Raw genomic sequence first — 19,559 nt, forward strand, 5'->3', positions numbered from 1 at the left:
TCAAGTAACAGAAGCCCTCTTTCCTCATTTTCCAAGCCGTATTCCATTCTCAGTTTATATTACCCAAGTCTGGCCATTCAGCGTCCACATAATTGCATAAACAATGGGCTTGTGTGTAAGGCTAGGTCAGTCCCTGCTGATTATGAGACTTTTGAGGAAAAGGAGTCCTCTGTCCACTGAACTTCCTAGGCTAAAGAATGATGTATGAAACTAACACAGACAATCTCAGCTTCCACATGGTCAGAGTCTATGAAACTGAAGCCAGTTAAGAGAAAATTGCCCCAGGAGACTCAGGAAGATTTCTGTCCATATTGTTTGAGCATCCATGCCTGAAGCAAAATTTAGCCATGCCATTGACTTTCCTATTTTTCCTCCTCAAACTGAGTTGTTTATTCTACTTACAGTTGAAGAAGTTTTGGCCAACAGATGCATCATTATTTTTTTCAGAGACCATTTGTTCAAATCTTGGGTCACTGAACACATTAACCCTTTAAAAATGGCTTTATGGGTAACAGGAAATACAGTGCCATTAGAACATTAGAATGGGAAGAGCTCTCCTTGAGCCAGTTTCCTATCCAATGCAGAACTCCCTTAACATCCTTCAAAGATGGTCTCCCTTGAATCAAAGTCATTTCTGTTTTTCAGGGACTCTAAGATATAACAGTATTTTCAATTCCTATTTTGAGTTTCAGAATAGGTCCTGAATTCCAGGATCATTTCTAATTAAAAAATTCATCATCATGTTAGGTAACTCACTACCTTAAGAACTACTGCATTCCAATTTTGTAAAGTTCTAATTCTCAAAAGGTTTTCCCTTTTATTAGTTGAAATTTGCTTTATGTTTACTTTGGTAACTGGCCCTAATTGTGCTTGGAACTAGGCAGATTAAAGTGAGTCCCTCTTTTACAAGATGATACTCGAGTGTTTGAATTGCTGGTCCCATATCTATCTTCTTTGCTGCCCGCAGTAAAACCCCAGTTCCTTCTCACATCCTTCACTGAATGAATATATCTAGACCAGTTTGGTTGCCTTCCCCTCAGTTCCCTTCTGTCTGTCACTTGTCTCTTTTAATGTGGGATCAGCCCTAAGCCATCACTTCCTTTTTTACCCTTTAGACACTTACATGAATGCAGCCTTACACTGAAACACATTTTAGGATTTCCATTTTCTGTACTTCTAAGAGTTTATTGTGAACTGGTACTCTCTCCCTCTCAGCTTTTTTTTCTTCTCCTAAAACAGTTCTTTTTTTTTAAGATTTATTTATTTATTTGAAATCAGAGCTATAGAGAAGCAGAGGTAGAGAGTGAGAGTGAGAGGGAGAGAATCTTCCATCTGCTTGGTTCAGTCTCCAAATGGCTGTAATGGCCAGAGTTGAGCTAATCTGAAGCCAGAAGCTTCTTCTGGGTCTCCCACGTGGATGCAGGGGCTCAAGGACTTGGGCCACCTTTTACTGCTTTCCCAGGCCATAACAAAGAGCTGGATGGGAAGTGCAGCAGCCAGGACTTGAACTGGTGCCCATATGGGATGTCAGCACTGCAAGCAACGGCTTCACCCTCTATGCCACAGTGCCAGCCCCTCCTCAAACAGTTCTTAAGCCAGGTCAGAGATTTGATTATTGGAGTCTGTATTAGAACTTTAAAAACAACCATTGCTCCCCCAGTATCCAATATTATGTGAAAAATATTGCTTTGCTTGTGTGTTTTTGCCTCCTTTGGACTTCTGTTGTATAGAACTTGTGTAGAAGGATATAAAAGTGAAGGCGAGAGTCATTCAGTGTCACTTGGGGCACTGAAATACCCCATGAGCTAGACAAGAGTATTCATTTGATCAGTTAGGAACTGGGCCAGATGTGAGCAGACTATAAGAAGAGTGGCTTCATTGAGATAAAGAGCCCAGAGCTTACGTGATGTTCCTATAAAGCCACGAAGAACTCAGTTCCTTCTACCTTTATGTTCTACCATCCCAAAGTCTGGCTTCCACTCCCAGCAATGCCTGATAGCTGCTCAAGATGGCTGTTTCTAATATCTGTCCTCCGGACAGTAGAAAGAACAAAGGGTTGCTCCTCACATGCAATTCAGCTTCTTTTAAGGAGTTCTCTGGCAAATCTCTTTAATGCTTTCATTCATATCCTGAAAGTATGTGATCATTGGAGGCAGCTCGCTACAAGAAAGGCTGGAGAAATATGGCCTTTTGTTCTAGGTAGTTGTATAACCAGCCAAAAATTATGACTCTGCAACTAATAAAAGGGAAAATGGATATTCACAGACTACCAGCCACATTCATGGAAAACTGTGTTAAAACTTTCCTTCAGGCCTCAAACAAAGAATAATAAAATTTGCTTAATTTGGGTCATCTCTTTCCTCACTTTTTGATGAACTCTGAGTTTGGCTATGCTATTTTCCTCTCCATAAATTTTCTTCTGGGTCTATATACAGGATTAAGGCATATCTATTATCCAGTCCTTCCTTCTCCCCTCTTGGCTGCCTACAGTTAACATTTTGCCAGATCTTCTTGAGACAAAGATGAAAACTGAAAACTTGGGTGTGGGGAGCAACTCGGACTAGACTGTTACTGGAATTAAGACTTATTCTATGCATCTGCTCTCCCACAATATGGCGCTGAAAGGGAGTAAACAACTACGCAGCTGCCTCTCTCCAACTTGACTGATGAGCTGCAGGAGCTGATCCTGCTCCTGATTGGAGGAGAGCAGCGTGCTCGGCGTGTGGGTAGCAGAGTTGGGATTGGTAGAAGAAGACTATAAAGGAGGAGAGAGACAACATGCACCAGGGAACATCCGGATAACATCTGAGCAGCCCCCGAGAGAGCCGGCCGGCGGTGTGCTGCTCCCCCGTGGAAGTGGGGAAAGTGGCAGGGGGAGCCGCCCCTCCACGGAGGTGGAGGGATCGGCAGTCAACCCGGGAAGAACCAGCAGCAAACCCGGGAAGGGCCGAGCAGACAAAAGAACAGCGCAGGGTCCTGTGTCGTTCCTCTGCGAAGAGGGGGAGCGACACTTGGGGTCCCATAGATGTCTGAGTTAAATTGAACTCCTGGCCGGTGCCGCGGCTCACTAGGCTAATCCTCTGCCTAGCGGCGCCGGCACACCGGGTTCTAGTCCCGGTTGGGGCACCGGATTCTGTCCCAGTTGCCCCTCTTCCAGGCCAGCTCTTTGCTGTGGCCAGGGAGTGCAGTGGAGGATGGCCCAGGTGCTTGGGCCCTGCACCCCATGGGAGACCAGGAAAAGCACCTGGCTCCTGGCTCCTGCCATCGGATCAGCGCGGTGCGCCGGCTGCAGCGCGCCGGCTGCGGCGGCCATTGGAGGGTGAACCAACGGCAAAGGAAGACCTTTCTCTCTGTCTCTCTCTCTCACTGTCCACTCTGCCTGTCAAAAAAAAAAAAAAAAATTGAACTCCTTATACACTAAGTGTGAGATCTAGTCATTGCCTCTTTGTGGCAACATTAAACTTAGTAAAATGCAGGGCCAGCATTGTGGTATTGTGGGTAAAGCTGCCACCTGCGATGCTGGCATTCCATATGGGTGCTGGTTGGTGTCCCAGCTGCTCCGCTTCCAATCCAGCTGCCTGAAAATGGCCTGGGAAGGAGCAGCAGCAGATGGCCCAGTTGTTTAGGGCCCTGCTACCCACGGATGAGACCTAGATGAAGCTCCTGGCTCCTGGCTTCAGCTGACCCAGCACTGGCTGTTGCAGCTCTCTGGGGAGAGAACAGTGGATGGAAGATCTCTCTCTCTCTCTCTCTCTCTCTGACTTTCAATATAAGTAATCTTTTTTTATTTTTAATATAAATAATCTTAAAAAACTTTATATAATGTTGACACAAGTAGCCCTTGCTTTGCATATTCCTGGTATGTCCAAATTTTAGTTATCATGGTTCATGGTTAAATAGTACCATTCCTCTAATAATATGCGCTTCAAAATGTTTCAGAAATTGAAATTAAAATTCAATTACTGAGACTGATGCTGTGGCGTGCTAATAAGTTAAGCCTTCGCCTATGGCACCAGCATCCCATACAAGTGTTGGTTCATGTCCCGGCTGTTCTTCTTTAGATACAGCTCTCTGCTGTGGCCTAGAAAAGCAGTAGAAGATGGTGAAAGTGCTTGGGTCCCTGCACCTGTGTGGGAGACCCAGAAGAAGCTCTTGGCTCCTGGTTTCTGTGCAGCCCATCTCTGGCTGTTGCAGCTATTTGGGGAGTGAACCAGCAGATGGAAGATCTTTCTCTCTGTATCTCTTTCTTTCTGTCAGTAACTCTCTCTTTCAAATAAAAATTTTAAAAAAATTTCAATTACCACATGACTGTAGAAATTACATATACAAATTTTACTGCTAGTTCTTCAGTCCACAAGTCACTACATAAGGATCTATCATGTCACTTCTAAAGTTTTTCAGTGATTGGTCACTGCATATCTGTTATTCAGTTCAGACAGCAAAGTGCATAGTTGTGTTACCTTCTTGTCTTTCCAGCAGTAAATCTGTGTGACATTTTACAATATGGAAAATTTAAAGAGGGAATTGGTGAGAGAGACAGAGTGAGGGGGAGAGTGAGTAGACAGTGTGATAGCACTGGAAATAAAGTTCACAAGGAGCATAAATGGAGGTATAGAAGAAATAGATAATCATGGGAATGGTAACATCAGTGCCTTTTGAGAGACATGAAGTTAAAAGAACTTAGGGAAAATTTGTTGACATAAATGAGGAAAGTGGTTGGAACAAAGAATACATATGAAGATGCTTCAAAAAGTTCATGGGAAACGAAAAGATAAGTTTAGTATGTCAGTTTGCCAAGGCATAGAAAAGATGTTTGCTTGATGTGGTGATGTCATGAAGGTAATTACTGTTCACTGTTTTTAAAGATTTATTCATTTATTGGAAAGACACAGTTAGAGAGAGAGAGAGAGAGAGAGAGAGAGAGATCTTGCATTCATTGATTCATTCCGCAAATAGCTGCAACGGCCAGGGCTGGGCCAGGCTGAAGTCAGGAGCCTGGAACTTCATCTTGGTCTCCCATGTGGGTACAGGGGGCCCAAGTGTTTGGGACATTTTCCACTGCTTTCCCAGACATATTAACAGGGAGTTGCATTGAAAGTGGAGCAGCTGGGACTTGAACCAGGATACAGGATGTTGGTGTTGCAGGTAGTGGCTTAACCCACAGCACCACAAGTCTTGCCCCTAGGTGAGTTAAATAAATCAAGCACTAGGTGAGTTAAATAGCCCCTAGGTGAGTTAAATAAATCAAGCACTCAATGTTTCTTATACTTTAAATGAGTATGCAAACAAACTTCAGGTGAGAAACTTTTTAATGACTTCACAAAATTTTCAAAGGCTAAGAAACAAACACTTTGCTCTTGGGTCAAAATGATGAGCAGGCCTGCTGGGTTTGTGTGACTTGATGTGGTATATGAGGATGAAGATGTAAAAAAAAAAACCCGAAAGGTTTTGTGAGAACCTTCATAATGACAGGATGTTTTGCATTAAGAGAGCACTGGTCTTGACCATGAGGCATCAGATCTTGCCTAAAGAGCAGTGGACAAAATATGAGGAACATAAATTCTACCTTGAACCATATCTGAAAGAGGTTATTCAGGAGATAAAAGAGAAGGAAAAATGAGAAAAGAAGTATAATCATGTAGTTGAAATATGTGGATACAGCTGTCCTCAGAGTATTTTGTGGAGTTGGTTAGATCTGAAACACGGCTTAAGAATTGTTTAGTCTGTAGATGTATTACTTTATTTTTTTAAAAGATTTTTATTTATTTATTTGACAGGTAGAGTTACAGACAGTAAGAGAGATAGACAGAGAGAAAGGTCTTCCTTCTGTTGGTTCACTCCCCAAAAGGCCGCAATGGCTGGAGCTGCACTGATCTGAAGCCAGGAGCCATGAGCTTCGTCTGGGTCTCCTGTGTGGATGCAGGGGCGCAAGCACTTGAGCCATCCTCCGATGCCCTCCCAGGCCACAGAAGAGAGCTGGACTGGAAGCAGAGCAACCAGGACTAGAACCAGCACCAAATGGGACGCCGGCACTGCAGGCGGAGGATTAACCTAGTGCATCACAGTGCCGACCCCGAGGTATTACTTTAAATAAATGGCTTTTGAAATCATAAAAAATATGAGGAACAATGGTAATATTTATTATTGATGATTAGGATAGTTTTGCACATTTTGAACTTGAGAGATCATTTGATGGTCTTGCACTGCAGTGCAGTGAGTATTGCTTAAAGTTCATAGTCACTGTATTTTATATTCACAAATATTCTTCAACTCAGAGCAGATATTATCATTGCCATTTTGATTTGCTTAACTTCAGTCATAGAGATTTTATAAGTTCAAAATTAGACATCCAAGTCATCAGTGAGACTTGAACCAAGGTACTTTCACTTAAATTATTTTCCTATTATAGTCCCACTACCATGACACCCACATACTTTTCAATTAATACCACTAATATGTGGTATTAACAGGGGTATAAACAGGGGAATGTCCCAGCTGCTGAGGCTTCAACAGTCTACTGTGTTTCATGTCACATTGTGAAGCAGAGTTCTTAGGTTGAATTGGGGACACACTGTGCTGGCTGAGCCCTGCCCAACTTGCCAGTCGACAGAAGTATGAGGGAATCAGTGATTGTTACCTTAGCCCATTAGGTTTTGGAGTGCCTTGTTAGTCAGCAAGCCACTAACTTAATAGGAAAGGGAATTTACTAAAATGATGCGGGTTGGTTTGTAGGGATTGAAGGGAAACCTGAAGAACAGAAGGTCTTGAGGCAAGAATTACTCGACAGTCTTGCCTGGGCACCACTTGTAGAGTAAAGGAAGCCTCTCTCTTTCTTTTGTTCTTGTGTTGCTCTTCTAGAGACGCCCCAGGGGAGAACGTGTGGTAGGTCACATGTCCATCCTACGGATTTATTTGTGAGAGGACATAGTAGCAGAAGGAACCTCTAGGTTCCTGTTAAGCTTTTGTAGTTGGAGGAGGCAAACACTTGGATTTTTTAAATTTTAAAAATAGCTAATTAATTAGAGATATCACATTTGCTGGTTTATTCCCTAAATGCCCACAACGGCCAGGCCAAAGCCGGGAGCTTGAAACTCCATCCCAGGTCTATGATGTGGGTGGCAGGGACCCAGCTACTTGAGCCATGACCACTGCCTCTGAGGGTCTGTATTAGCAGGAAGATGGGTTGGAATGAGGCTGGGTAATGAGCCCAGGTACTTTAGTATGAGCTATGGGCATCTTCACCAGCTCAGTGTCAACTGCTAGGCAAAATGCCCATCCCTAAACTTGGATTTATGCACCTAAATTGTACATGATACTTCTCCCAAATGAAACCAGGGTTCTGTGAAGAGGGGGAAATGGATTCTGGGCATCTCCAAAGTGAGAGCTGTCCATGGCATCATCTCTGATGAAAATTTAAAAACACACCTACATACCATCTGCTGTTTCAAGGCAAATAAATTTGAGAAATCAAATGAATTTAATACTCACATAGCAGGCATAGAAGGATATTTCAAAAAGTTAATGGAAAATGGAATTAAAAGATAAGTTCATTTTGTGCAAAATAACTTTGAAATCCATGCAGAGTTTTTACATCATATGCATTTTTCTTAAACTTTTTGAAGCACACTCATATAATTCAATATTTGCAGAGAAATGGCACCTTAGACCTAGAGAAGGATGAAGATTAGAAGAGCCTTTAGAGCTCATCAAAGCAAAGCCCTTTCAACTGCACAGTTGATTAGGGGAAGGGTAAACTGAGGTCATAACAAACCAGGACTAGAACTTCGGTCTTTTTTAAAAATACCCCATAACCTTAGCTGGATTTGGGAAGGAAAAAGAATGGATGTGGTACGATTGAAAGGTGCATGTGAGCTTCCTTTTTGTGTATTCTCACAGTGAGGACTTGTTGGAAGGCCACCCCAGTTGTGTGTGGTGTCTTCCTTGTCTTCCATCCTAGTCCTCCTAACACTCTAGCTTCTCTGTCTCACTCTCAAATACATTCAAAAGTGTGTTCTTGGTAAGTACTGCTCTGGGTAATTTGGCTGCAGAAGATAAAGATCAATCAAGGCTGATGTCCAGATAAAAGTCAGCTGATGCTTGCTTGCATCAAGGTGATATTGCCTTGTCAGCTCTCCCTGTTAAACTTCATCTTGGTGGCAGCTATATTATATTTTCCCACTTGTTTTAAACCTGATTTTTTTCAAGGATATTTGCAAAAAATAGTTTCTCTCCCTTCTTGTCATTTCCTGAGGAGTACTGCTCCTCTCAGGTCCTAATCCTGTTAATGGGGCACTGACTGTGCCATGGAGGATTACGACACTGCGAGACACCAGCTAGCTAGAGAAGCTAAACCTTGTATGAGCAGAGGCCTGTGCAGGAGCAAACACCCTGGTGGTTGTTACAAGAAATAAAAAAGAAGGGCACAGTGGGAAGGAATAAACAGAAAGAAAATTATTCCAAAATAGAGTTTAAAGAGTATTTAAATTTGTGAGAGGGAAGAAATTATAAGGAACTACAGGTGCACCTCAACCTATGTTGAGGTTGTATCCCAGTAAACCTATTGTATGTTGAGATATCCAAAGTCAACAATGCATTTTAGAGCCTGGCATTGTGGCTAAAGTGGGTAAAGATGCAGTCTGTGATGCTGGCATCCCATATGGGCACTGGTTTGTGTCCTGGTTAGTCCACTTCCAATTCAGCTCTCTGTTAATGTTCTGGGAAAGCATCAAAAGATGGCTCCTGACTTTGGCCTGGTCCAGCCCTGGCAGTAGCTGCCATCTGGAGAGTGAACTAGTGGATGGCAGATCTCTCTGTCTCTCTCTCTGTCTCTCTCTCTGTAACTCTGGCTTTCAAGTAAATAAATAAATCTTAAAAAATGCAGTTAGAGGTCGGCGCTGTGGCGAACCAGGTAAAGCTGCTGCCTGCAGTGCCTGCATCCTATATGGGCACCAGTTCGAGTCCCAACTGCTCCATTTCCAATTCAGTTCTCTTCTATGGCCTGGGAAAGCAGTAGAGGATGGCCCAAGTGTTTGAGCCTCTGTACTCATGTGGGAGACCCGGAAGAAGCTCCTGGCTCCTGGCTTTGAATCAGCTCAGCTCTAGCCATTGCAGCCATTTGGGGGAATGGAGCATCAGATGGAAGATTTTCATTATCTATCCCTCTCTCTCTCTCTCTCTTTCCCTCCCTGTCCCTCTCTCTCTCTGTCTCTATTTCTGTCTCTGTCTCTGTCTCTGTGTCTATATCTCCCTCTCTGTAACTCTGCCTGTCAAATGAATAAATAAAAATCTTTTTTTTTTAATTTGACAGGTAGAGTTATAGACAGTGAGAGAGAGAGAGAGAGAGACAGAGAGAAAGATCTTCCTTCCGTTGTTTCACTCCCCAAATGGCCGCCCTGGCTGGCGCTATGCCGATCCAAAGCCAGGAGCCAGGTGCCTCTTCCTGGTCTCCCATGTGGGTACAGGGGCCCAAGTACTTGGGCCATCCTCCACTGCCTTCCCGGGCCACAGCGGAGAGCTGGACTGGAAGAAGAGCAACCGGGACTAGAACCTGGTGTCCATATGGGATGCTGGTGCCGCAGGTGGAGGATTAACCAAGTGAGCCACAGTGCCAGCCCCAAATAAAAATCTTTTAAAAGTAAAAATGCATTTACTATACCTAACCTATTGGACATCATAGCTTAGCCTTGCCCCCTTTTAAATCTGTTCTGAACACTTACATTAGCTAGCCATTGGGCAAAATCATCTTAACACAAAACCCGTTTTTATCATAAAGTATTGAACATCTCACGCACACACATAGACTTGATATGATGTGAAAACAAAACAAAATGTTTAAAAATGCAGGCAGTCCGTATGCTGCGTGGTAGGGTCTGCTGCTTCTTGTGATGGCATGGCTGGCTAGGGGCTGCTGCTCGCTGTTGCTGCCCAGCATCGCGTGAGCATTGCACTTCTTCATCACTAGTTGGAGAAGACATCAGACTCAAATGTCCAAGTACGTATGAATGCATGTTGCTTTGTCACCATCGTGAAATTGAGAAGCCCTAATTTGAACCCTTGAATGTCAGCATCCATAATGGGAAGGGGAGTGGGTGGCTGGGGATCCAAGTAGGCGAGTGACTTTTCCACTGTGAGCCCTGTCTTTGATGTATTACTCATTCAAAAATAACTGAATTAAAACAGAATAAATATGAAGAGCCGCAAACAGTTCTTCCACAGGAGTGAGTATTTTGATTTAAAAAATTCTGTTTTGTTTCTTTTTAATATTTAGTTATTTATTTGAAAGTCAGAGTTACAGAGAGGGAGGGAGAGACAGAGATCTTCCATCCACTGGTTCACTCCCCAGATGGCTGCAACACTGGCTGGTGCTGGACTGGGCGGAAGCCAGGAGCATTTTCCACCATCTCCCATGTAGGTGGCAGGGGCCCAGGCACTTGGACCCTCTTTCTGCGTTTCCCAGGTGCATTAGCAGGGAGCTGGGTTGGAAATGGAGTGTCCAGGACACAAATTAGCACCCATATGTAATGCTAGCATTGGAGGCAGCAGCTTTACACACTGTGCCACAGTGCTGGCCTCTCTGTTTTGTGTTTTAATGTTTCAGGCAAGCTTTGGGGAAGATGTTGTAAAGTCATCTCATTTAGCTATGTTTTGTCCTTTTTTAAAAAACTAATGTAATTAGTGTACAAACTTACAGATTTTTCTCATTATTATAGTAATATGGGTTTTCTTTGCCTAAAATTTTGGTTATTGTTAACCTTAAGGGTTTTCTAATTTCACTCAACACATTATTTGATTTTTGATTTTATTATTATTTGAGTCTGATTTTTACCATCCTCAAGAAGCTTTGACAGGTAAATAATATTGCATTTGATTATTTGATTTTTATTATTTCTAAGACTGTTTGACAGGTAAATTATCTTGCATTTCTCCTTCCCTTCTAGTCTTCTTGAGTACTATTTGACAGTTTTTAACCGGTCCCAACCCCTCTTATTTTCATCAAATCTCCTTTCTTTTCAGATGTGACCTTTCTATTTAATAGACCACTTTTGCTCATTTTTTTCAAAAAGATTTACTTATTCTTTATTTGAAAGGCAGAGTTATGGAGAAAGAATGAGGGAAGGGAGAGAGAGAAAGAGAAAGAGAATCTTTTACCCATTGGTTCACTCCCCAAATGGCTGCAACAGCCAGGGCTAAGCCAGGCTGAAGTCAGGAGCCAAGAACTTCTTCTAGGTCACCCACGTGGATGCAGGAACCTAAGTGCTTGGGCCATCTTCTGCTGTTTTCCCAGGTGCATTAGGGAGCTAGATCAGAAGTAGAGCAGCCAGGATACAAACCAGTGCCCATATGGGATGACAACATTGCAGGTAGCAGCTTAACGTGCTCTGCCATATACTGACCCCATTTTAAAAAATTATTTTTTTTAAAGATTGGTCTATTATTTATTTAAAAGGTAGAGTTAGAGAGAGAGAGGGAGAGGGAGAGATAGAGACAGGGAGAGAGCCTTGCTAATTTTAAGGTAGATTATTTTGCCATTTGGTGGAGCTATTTCTATGTATAATGAGTTAAATCAGTATTTATGACTGAAGTTTCCACGCTGGCAAATATGGGGAGAGCAGTTCTCTCGGGTGCAGCTTCATGGAGGTTTTTCCATTTTGAAAGACATGATTTTTGATGTTTCTGCCTTGAGTTTGCCTCCTCTAGAAATAACACGAGGGTTGCCATTATTTGTGATAGGAGAGAGTCTACAGAAAGAAAGGATGTTGGCTTCAAGGTAAGGGTTTTGGCAGATCCAATACCATCTCATTGGTTACAAAGCCTTCCTGGAAAGCATGCAATTATTCAGCTTGCACAGCACAATTAAGTAAACAATTCATTTAGTCTCTCTATTGATACTCTATTGCAGAGGGAGCGGGGTGGCTCGGGAGATTGGAAATGGGAGCCGTGGCCTTTTCCTGCGGCGTCAGTGGTTTGGATCTCTTTGTTAGGGTAGTGACCACACAGTATCTCCATCTGATGGCTATGCAGCGACCCGTATGAAACAGGCTGGTGGTTTCGGGCCCATTGGAGAGGCGGTTACATCTCTACATCCCGGATCCCAGCTGGCAAGAAATATGTGAGGATTACACTGACATGATTCTATTCAGTTTGTGCTTTAGTGAAATTCATATCTTGAAAATCCTACTTGCAGTGAAGTGAGCTTTAGAATATCTTCCTAAAGCTCTGAGTGAAGGGCTCAGCTTCTACATTTGTCTGGTGATTAGTACACTTGGCCTCTTTACTTTGGCTTAGAGGCTTTAGCAGTCTTTAGGTTTCTTTCTCCCAGTCCTTTCCCACTTTTGTGAAGGCAGGGGATAATGCTTCTATCTACTCACAAGGCAGACTGCTTGAAGAAACACGGTACTTGGGGACAGGATTCTGTTTAATTGTTGGTAAATCATGGCACATCTTGGTAGTTTTTGGCTGAAGGAAGCTTCTTGTAAATGAAAACAGACGTACTTCTAAAAACTGAAAAGTGCCATTCAGGCCGAAGATATTTCTCAGCCTGGACCTGGCAGGCGATGTTCATTGGCCCACTGGACTTCCCCAGCATTTTTGTTTTCCAGCCGTAATACAATATTTAATAGTGGACTCCCCCCCCCCCCCCAAATTTACTAATTCTATTGCTTTCTTTAGTTGGAAGAGGGAATCCAGATCTGAACCTTAGACAGCTTTTCAAAACTGAATGCAGTACTTCAAAAAAGGAGTGATATATTTATTTAAAATCTCTAGGGTGCCATAGTTACTAAAGACATCTACATAGCCCTGTGATATTTTATAAAGTTATATTTGCCTTTTTATTATTTGGGAGGGAGAAGGGACGGATGGGAGAGAGAAGAGGGAGAACACTTACTTCCCAAATGCTTGGGACAGGCTAGGCCTGGGAATTCCACCCAGGTCTCCCCCTTGGATGGCAGGGACTCAACTACTTGAGCTATCACAACTACCTCCCAGGATGCACGTGAGCGGGTAGCTGGAATCCAAGTGGAGTTGGGACTTGAATGTAGAAACTCAGATGCTGGACTTAAGCATGGTAAGCGCCGAGTCGAAAGCTTCTTTGCAGAAAAATGGAACACAGCAGACAAAGGCATGGTTGAGGTAGTAGGCCTGGACCTGTTGTGTTCTTCCTTTCCCTTTGTGCCCAGCCTGGATGGGTTGAAGCCCCTCAAATCCCTTGGCTATTGACTGAGTCACCACATTTAAGTCCTGAGATTGTTTTTTGAGGATGTAGCAGAGTTGAATTTGTGACAGCCCTCTTTGTTTATGACATAATAAGATGCCAGGGGTTGCCTTGTTTCATTACTTGATTATGGTTTATTATTTAAACTGCAAATGTCACTTAAATACAAAACTAAATAGGAAGAGAGATAGGTTGGATCTTTCTGCTGACAAGAAAATTAGCAACTCTTTCATAAATTCATCAGAGAATTACAGAAACACGGTAGGATGTTTTTTCAGCTCCTTTGGTGAGGGCTGTGTGAGTTCTTTTTTGCAAATTACTTGAGAAGAATCTTGTGGGAGGCTACAGAACTGATTCACTGGCTTTCAGGAAGACTGATTCGACTTTTATCTCCTGAGGTTGGCAATAAATGCTTTTATTTAGTTTAGAGGAGAAAGGTTTTATAACCTCTTTTCCATGACTCATAACTTTGGGAGCAGTCACATTGTGTTTTACAGTGAGGGGTGTAACGAGTGTTTGAGGAAAAGTGTTATCTAAATGGAGCCAGCCATTTTGAGGATGAAAGCCTGAAATAAAGAGAAGCAATCGATCTTTCCAAACTTCATGTTTGCAGAGCACACAGGTCTGAAGAACTAACTTTCCTGTTAAGAGAAAAGAAATTTGGTGGATTTCTTAAAACAAACAAAATTAATTCTGGCTTTAAGGCTTTCAAACAGACATCTTCGACTTGCATTGGCTACCCGTAATTTTAGGGAAAGTGGGTAGCTTTAGGCTAGATTGTTTTCTCTGTCGGTGGGTGTAAATGTGTATGAAAGCTATTTGTTTCTTGTGTAATATTGGATCTGTTGACATAAACATATTTTTTAAGGAATGGAAATATAAGTCTGCATGAAAAGCTTCTCTCAGACTTGTCTCTTCCTGAGAACTCGAATTTAGCCAAACATGTTACTGTGAGATGAGTCACAATTTGAAAGAAATATTTTACATAGATATCTCTCTGAATTTGTGTCAGCATTGTAAAGGAGAGTTAAAAGTAAATGTCAGGAAATTGAGAAGCTGGAAGGCTGCAGTGTTGAAATGTCATTGGGAAAGGGACCATGGAGCTAAAATATTTTGCATTTCTTTTCTCTTTCTGAATTCATAATCATTCTCTTTTTCAGAGTGAAAAAAGGACTAGGATTGGGCTCGTGGAAGCATGTAGAAAAATTTATAAAATGAGATCCTTAGACTTAAGGAATTGAAGTATTAAAGTTTTCACACAGCTTTCATTATCATTTATAGCTTAGTAAAGCAAAGGAGGAATCACAGTGAACTAAAATGTGGTAATATTTGAGATCTCAAGTAAGATTTAAATTTTATTATTATTATTATTATTTTTTTTTTTGACAGGCAGAGTGGACAGTGAGAGAGAGAGACAGAGAGAAAGGTCTTCCTTTGCCATTGGTTCACCCTCCAAATGGCTGTCGTGGCCGGCGCGCTGCGGCCAGCACACTGCGCTGATCCAATGGCAGGAGTCAGGTAATTATCCTGGTCTCCCATGGGGTGCAGGGCCCAAGCACTTGGGCCATCCTCCACTGCACTCCCTGGCCACAGCAGAGAGCTGGCCTGGAAGAGGGGCAACCGGGACAGAATCCGGCGCCCCAACCGGGACTAGAACCTGCTGTGCCGGTGCCGCAAGGTGGAGGATTAGCCTAGTGAGCCGAGGTGCCGGCCTAAATTTTATTATTTTTAACAATAGGACTTGAGATTAAAAGTTCCTTCCTCTTGCTCTCTCTCCTTCCTTTCCTTCCCTTAAGTGAGAGTTAAAGGTCTAGAGTTCAGTATCCCATAGCATATAGTTAGCAGGCTTTCTGAAAAAATTGGTGCAGTTACCCTTCAGTGTGAATTTAGATGGGGCACCTTTCTTGCAGATAACTGGAAGAAAGAGAAACAGAAAATATGGATACATGGCTATTAAATACATGTAATCACTGTACCCATTTGTCATGCTGCTTCATTCATATTGAGTTCAATCAGAAGAACTAGATTTCAGCTTTGGTTCTGCCATTAACTGGCTCTTTAATGCGGGTCATGACTCCTTCACTTCTCTGATTCATACTTTTCTGACCTGTTAGAGAGGTTGATAATCAGTAAAGACCTTTTCTTGATTCTTTGTGCATGCTCTGTAGTTTTGCAGGTCTCTTTCTGGGAACATTTTACTGGTTTGTTTCCTGTGTGATTTTCCAATGAATGGAAGATTTCAACTATGGCTGGCAGAATGAGATGAAATAGGAATTAGGTTCTGCAGAATTTTTTTTGAAGGCAAGTAGGAAGCTGCTTTCTGAAAGCCAAAGAGACCGGTTAAATTGAAGCACATTGCTCCCCAGGTTGTTAATCAGATACGTAGAAGTCATCCACATAAAACTTTCTTTCTCTCTCTCTCTCTCTCCCTCTTTCCCTCCCAGTCTCTCTTATCAGTCCCATCCAAACTCACCTGTTATTTCTACTTCTCAAATATTTCTTGCCTCTAGCTCTGTCTCCATTAACAATATTCCTATGAGGCCATTGTTATCTTTTTCTTTTACCTAAGTCACCAAATCTGACCTCCCCCTTCTACTGCTCTCTCTGTTCCTACACAGGAGCCAGTGTGGTCTCATTTTGCTCCACCCTCCAGGGTGTTCCAGTGGTAGCCTCCTTCTGATTCCCTAGTGTACCAACCTCTTCCTGTTTTCAGGAAACCTGTTGCTCCCTCAACCACAACATTCCTTCTCTTATTTTTTTTGCATGCCTGGAACTTCCTCTTTCAGCACATCTCAGCTTAAATATTACCTCTTTAGCACCCTTGACTAAGCAATCCTATGTCCATCTCCCTCTCTCACTGCTTCCTTGTTTACCTTCTTGGCACTTGTAACTTCTAACTTGATTGTAGTATATTTATTTGGGGTTGCGTATGATTATAAGTCTTTTTAGAAAAATATTTATTTATTTGAAAGGCAGAAATAGAGAGAGAGAGAAAGAGAAAGAGAGGTGTCTTCCATCTGCTGGTTCACACCCCAAATGACCACAACAGCCAGAGCTGGGTCAGTCCAAAGTCAGGAGCCAGGAGCCTGGAGCTTCTTCCATGTTTCCCACGTGGATGCAGGGGCCCAAGTACTTGGGCCATCTTCTGCTGCTTTCCTAGGCCATAGCAGAGAGCTGGATCAGAAGTAGAGCAGCTGTGGGATGCCCATGCTACAGGCAGCAATTTAACCTGCTGCATCACAATGCTGTGTATGATTATAAATCTTAACAAAACTTAAATGTGCAGAAACAGAATGTTATTTCTCTATAACTGAATATTACTTGTGAATCTCCATTTTGGCTGATTAATGGCAGTGGGAGGAGGGAATGTCTTATCAATTAAAAATAAATTTAGATAGTTTTGGATTTTCTCAGTTTCTTTTTGGTAAATGCTCTGTCAATTTTGAATACTTTCCTTTTATCCTTCTTTTTTTTTAAAGATTTATTTTATTTATTTGAAAGAGTTACAGAGAGAGGTAAAGACAGAGAGGTCTTCCATTCACTGGTTCATTCCCCAGATGGCTGCAATGGCCGGAGCTGCGCCGATCCAAAGCCAGGAGCCAGGAGCTTCTTCTGGGTCTCCCACTTGTGTGCAGGGGCCCAAGGACTTGGGCTATCTTCTACTGCTTTCCCAGGCCATAGCAGAGAGGGGGATTAGAAGTGGAGCAGCCGGGACTAGAACTGGTGCCCATATGGGATGCCAGCGCCTCAGGCCAGGGTGTTAACCCTCTGTGCCATAGCACCAGCTCCTACCTTTCTTTTTAAAGACAGTTACATTTTTGGTGGGGCTGATGTGTATTATTTAAGTGGAGTGGCATCTACAGTGTGCCATCTTCTGTCATTGAGAGTGCCTGGTTGTGATATATTGAGTTGGAATAGCCTCCTCTTCTCTCACATTCTGATCAGTTGAGATATATGACAAAAGAGGAAGGCATATGGAGACTGAAATAGCCCTATTGTCATTATTAAAGCTGTTATTTAAACATCTGCTTTATGTCTGTGACAAGTGAATTTGCTCAACACTGCTGCAGCCTGAGAAAACGTTCCTAAAATAGTCTCAGTCGATGCTGAGGTTATGTTCATTAGAAAAGAGCAATGGCTGATCAAGTCACTGTTTCTCATAGTGTCCATTTCACTTCAACAGGTTTCCTTTTTGGTGCTCAGTTAGTTGTCACCGATCAGGGAGAACATATGAAATTTGTCCCTCTGGGACTGGCTTAATTCACTCAGCATGATGTGTTCCAGATTCCTCCATTTTGTTGCAAATGACCGGGTTTCGTGTGTGTGTGTGTGTGTTTTTTTTTTACTGCTGTATAGTATTCTATAGAGTACATGTCCCATAATTTCTTTATCCAGTCTACTGTTGATGGTCATTTGGGTTGATTCCAGGTCTTAGCTATTGTGAATTGAGCTGCAATAAACATTAAGGTGCAGACAGCTTTTTTATTTGCCAATTTAATTTCCTTTGGGTAAATTCCAAGGAGTGGGATGGCTGGGTCGAACGGTAGGGTTATCTTCAGGTTTCTGAGGAATCTCCAGACTGACTTCCATAGTGGCTTGACCAGTTTGCATTCCCACCAACAGTGGGTTAGTGTCCCTTTTTCCCCACATCCTCGCCAGCATCTGTTGTTGGTAGATTTCTGTATGTGAGCCATTCTAACCAGGGTGAGGTGGAACCTCATTGTGGTTTTGATTTGCATTTCCCTGATGGCTAGTGATCCTGAACATTTTTTCATGTGTCTGTTGGCCATTTGGATTTCCTCTTTTGAAAAATGTCTATTGAGGTCCTTGGCCCATCTCTTAACTGGGTTGTTTGTTTTGTTGTTGTGGAGTTTCTTGATCTCTTTGTAGATTCTGGTTATTAACCCTTTATCTGTTGCATAGTTTGCAAATATTTTTTCCCATTCTGTCGGCTGCCTTTTCACTTTCCTGACCATTTCTTTTGCAGTACAGAGACTTCTCAATTTGATGCAATCCCAAATGTTAATTTTGGCTTTGACTGCCTGTGCTTACGGGGTCCTTTCCAAGAAGTCTTGGCCGGTGCCAATATCTTACAGGGTTTCTCTAATATTCTCTAATAGTTTGATGGTGTCGGGTCATAGATTTAGTTCTTTAATCCATGTTGAGTGGATTTTTGTGTAAGGTGAATGGTAGGGGTCTTGCTTCATGATTCTGCACGTGGAAATCCAGTTTTCCCAGCACCATTTATTGAATAGACTATCCTTGCTCCAGGAATTGGTTTTAGATCCTTGATCAAATATAAGTTGGCTGTAGATGTTTAGATTGATTTCTGGTGTTTCTACTCTGTTCCATTGGTCTATCCATCTGTTTCTGTACCAGTACCACGCTGTTTAGATTACAACTGCCCTGTAGTATGTCCTGAAATCTGGTATTGTGATGCCTCCGACTTTGTTTTTGTTGTACAAGATTGCTTTAGCTAATTGAGGTCTCCTGTGTCTCCATACGAATTTCAGCATCATTTTTTCCAGATCTGAGAAGAATGCCTTTGGTATCTTGATTGGTATTGCATTGAATCTATAAATTGCTTTTGGGAGAATGGACATTTTGATGATACTGATTCTTCCAATCCATGAGCATGGAAGATTTTTCCATTTTTTGGTATCCTCTTCTATTTCTTTCTTTAATATTTTGTAATTCTCATTGTAGAGATCTTTGATGTCCTTGGTTAAGTTTATTCCAAGGTATTTGATTGTTTTTGTGGCTATTGTGAATGGGCTTGATCTTAGAAGTTCTTTCTCTGCTGTGGCATTGCCTGTGTATACAAAGGCTGTTGATTTTTGTGCATTGATTTTATATCCTGCTACTTTGCCAAACTCTTCTATGAGTTCCAGTAGTCTCTTAGTAGAGTTCTTTGGATCCCCTAAATAAAGAATCATATCATCTGCAAAGAGGGATAGTTTGAGTTCTTCCTTCCCAATTTGTATCCCTTTAATTTCTTTTTCTTGCCTAATGGCTCTGGCTAAAACTTCCAGAACTATATTGAATAGCAGTGGTGAGAGTGGGCATCCCTGTCTGGTACCAGATCTCAGTGGAAATGCTTCCAGCTTTTCCCCATTCAATAGGATGTTGGCCGTGGGTTTTTCATAAATTGCTTTGATTGTATTGAGGAATGTTCCTTCTATATCCAGTTTGCTTAGAGTTCTCATCATGAAAGGGTGTTGTATTTTATCAAATGCTTTCTCGGCATCTATTGAGATAATCATATGGTTTTTCTTCTGCAGTCTGTTAATGTAGTGTATCATATTGATTGATTTGCGAACACTGAACCATTCCTGCATACCAGGGA

General features: G+C 42.2%; 1 protein-coding gene across 6 annotated transcripts in view; it reads left to right on the forward strand.

Annotated features, from left to right (window-relative positions):
* Positions 1–19,559, forward strand: part of LOC100346516 (uncharacterized) — a 254,537-nt gene that overhangs the window by 78,646 nt on the left and 156,332 nt on the right. Inside the window, exon 1 of one of the 6 annotated variants that reach the window (XM_051825768.2) lies at positions 5,783–6,078. The exons of 4 other annotated variants lie outside the window; for them this stretch is intronic. The gene's annotated coding sequence lies outside the window, so the exon portion shown is untranslated. Of the gene's footprint in view, positions 1–5,782; positions 6,079–14,601; positions 14,732–19,559 lie in introns of those variants that run through there. One more of the 6 variants, XM_070071941.1, reaches the window with a different exon arrangement.

The sequence above is a fragment of the Oryctolagus cuniculus genome, chromosome 1 (assembly GCF_964237555.1).
Source record: "Oryctolagus cuniculus chromosome 1, mOryCun1.1, whole genome shotgun sequence".
Taxonomy (NCBI): Eukaryota; Metazoa; Chordata; class Mammalia; order Lagomorpha; family Leporidae; genus Oryctolagus; species Oryctolagus cuniculus.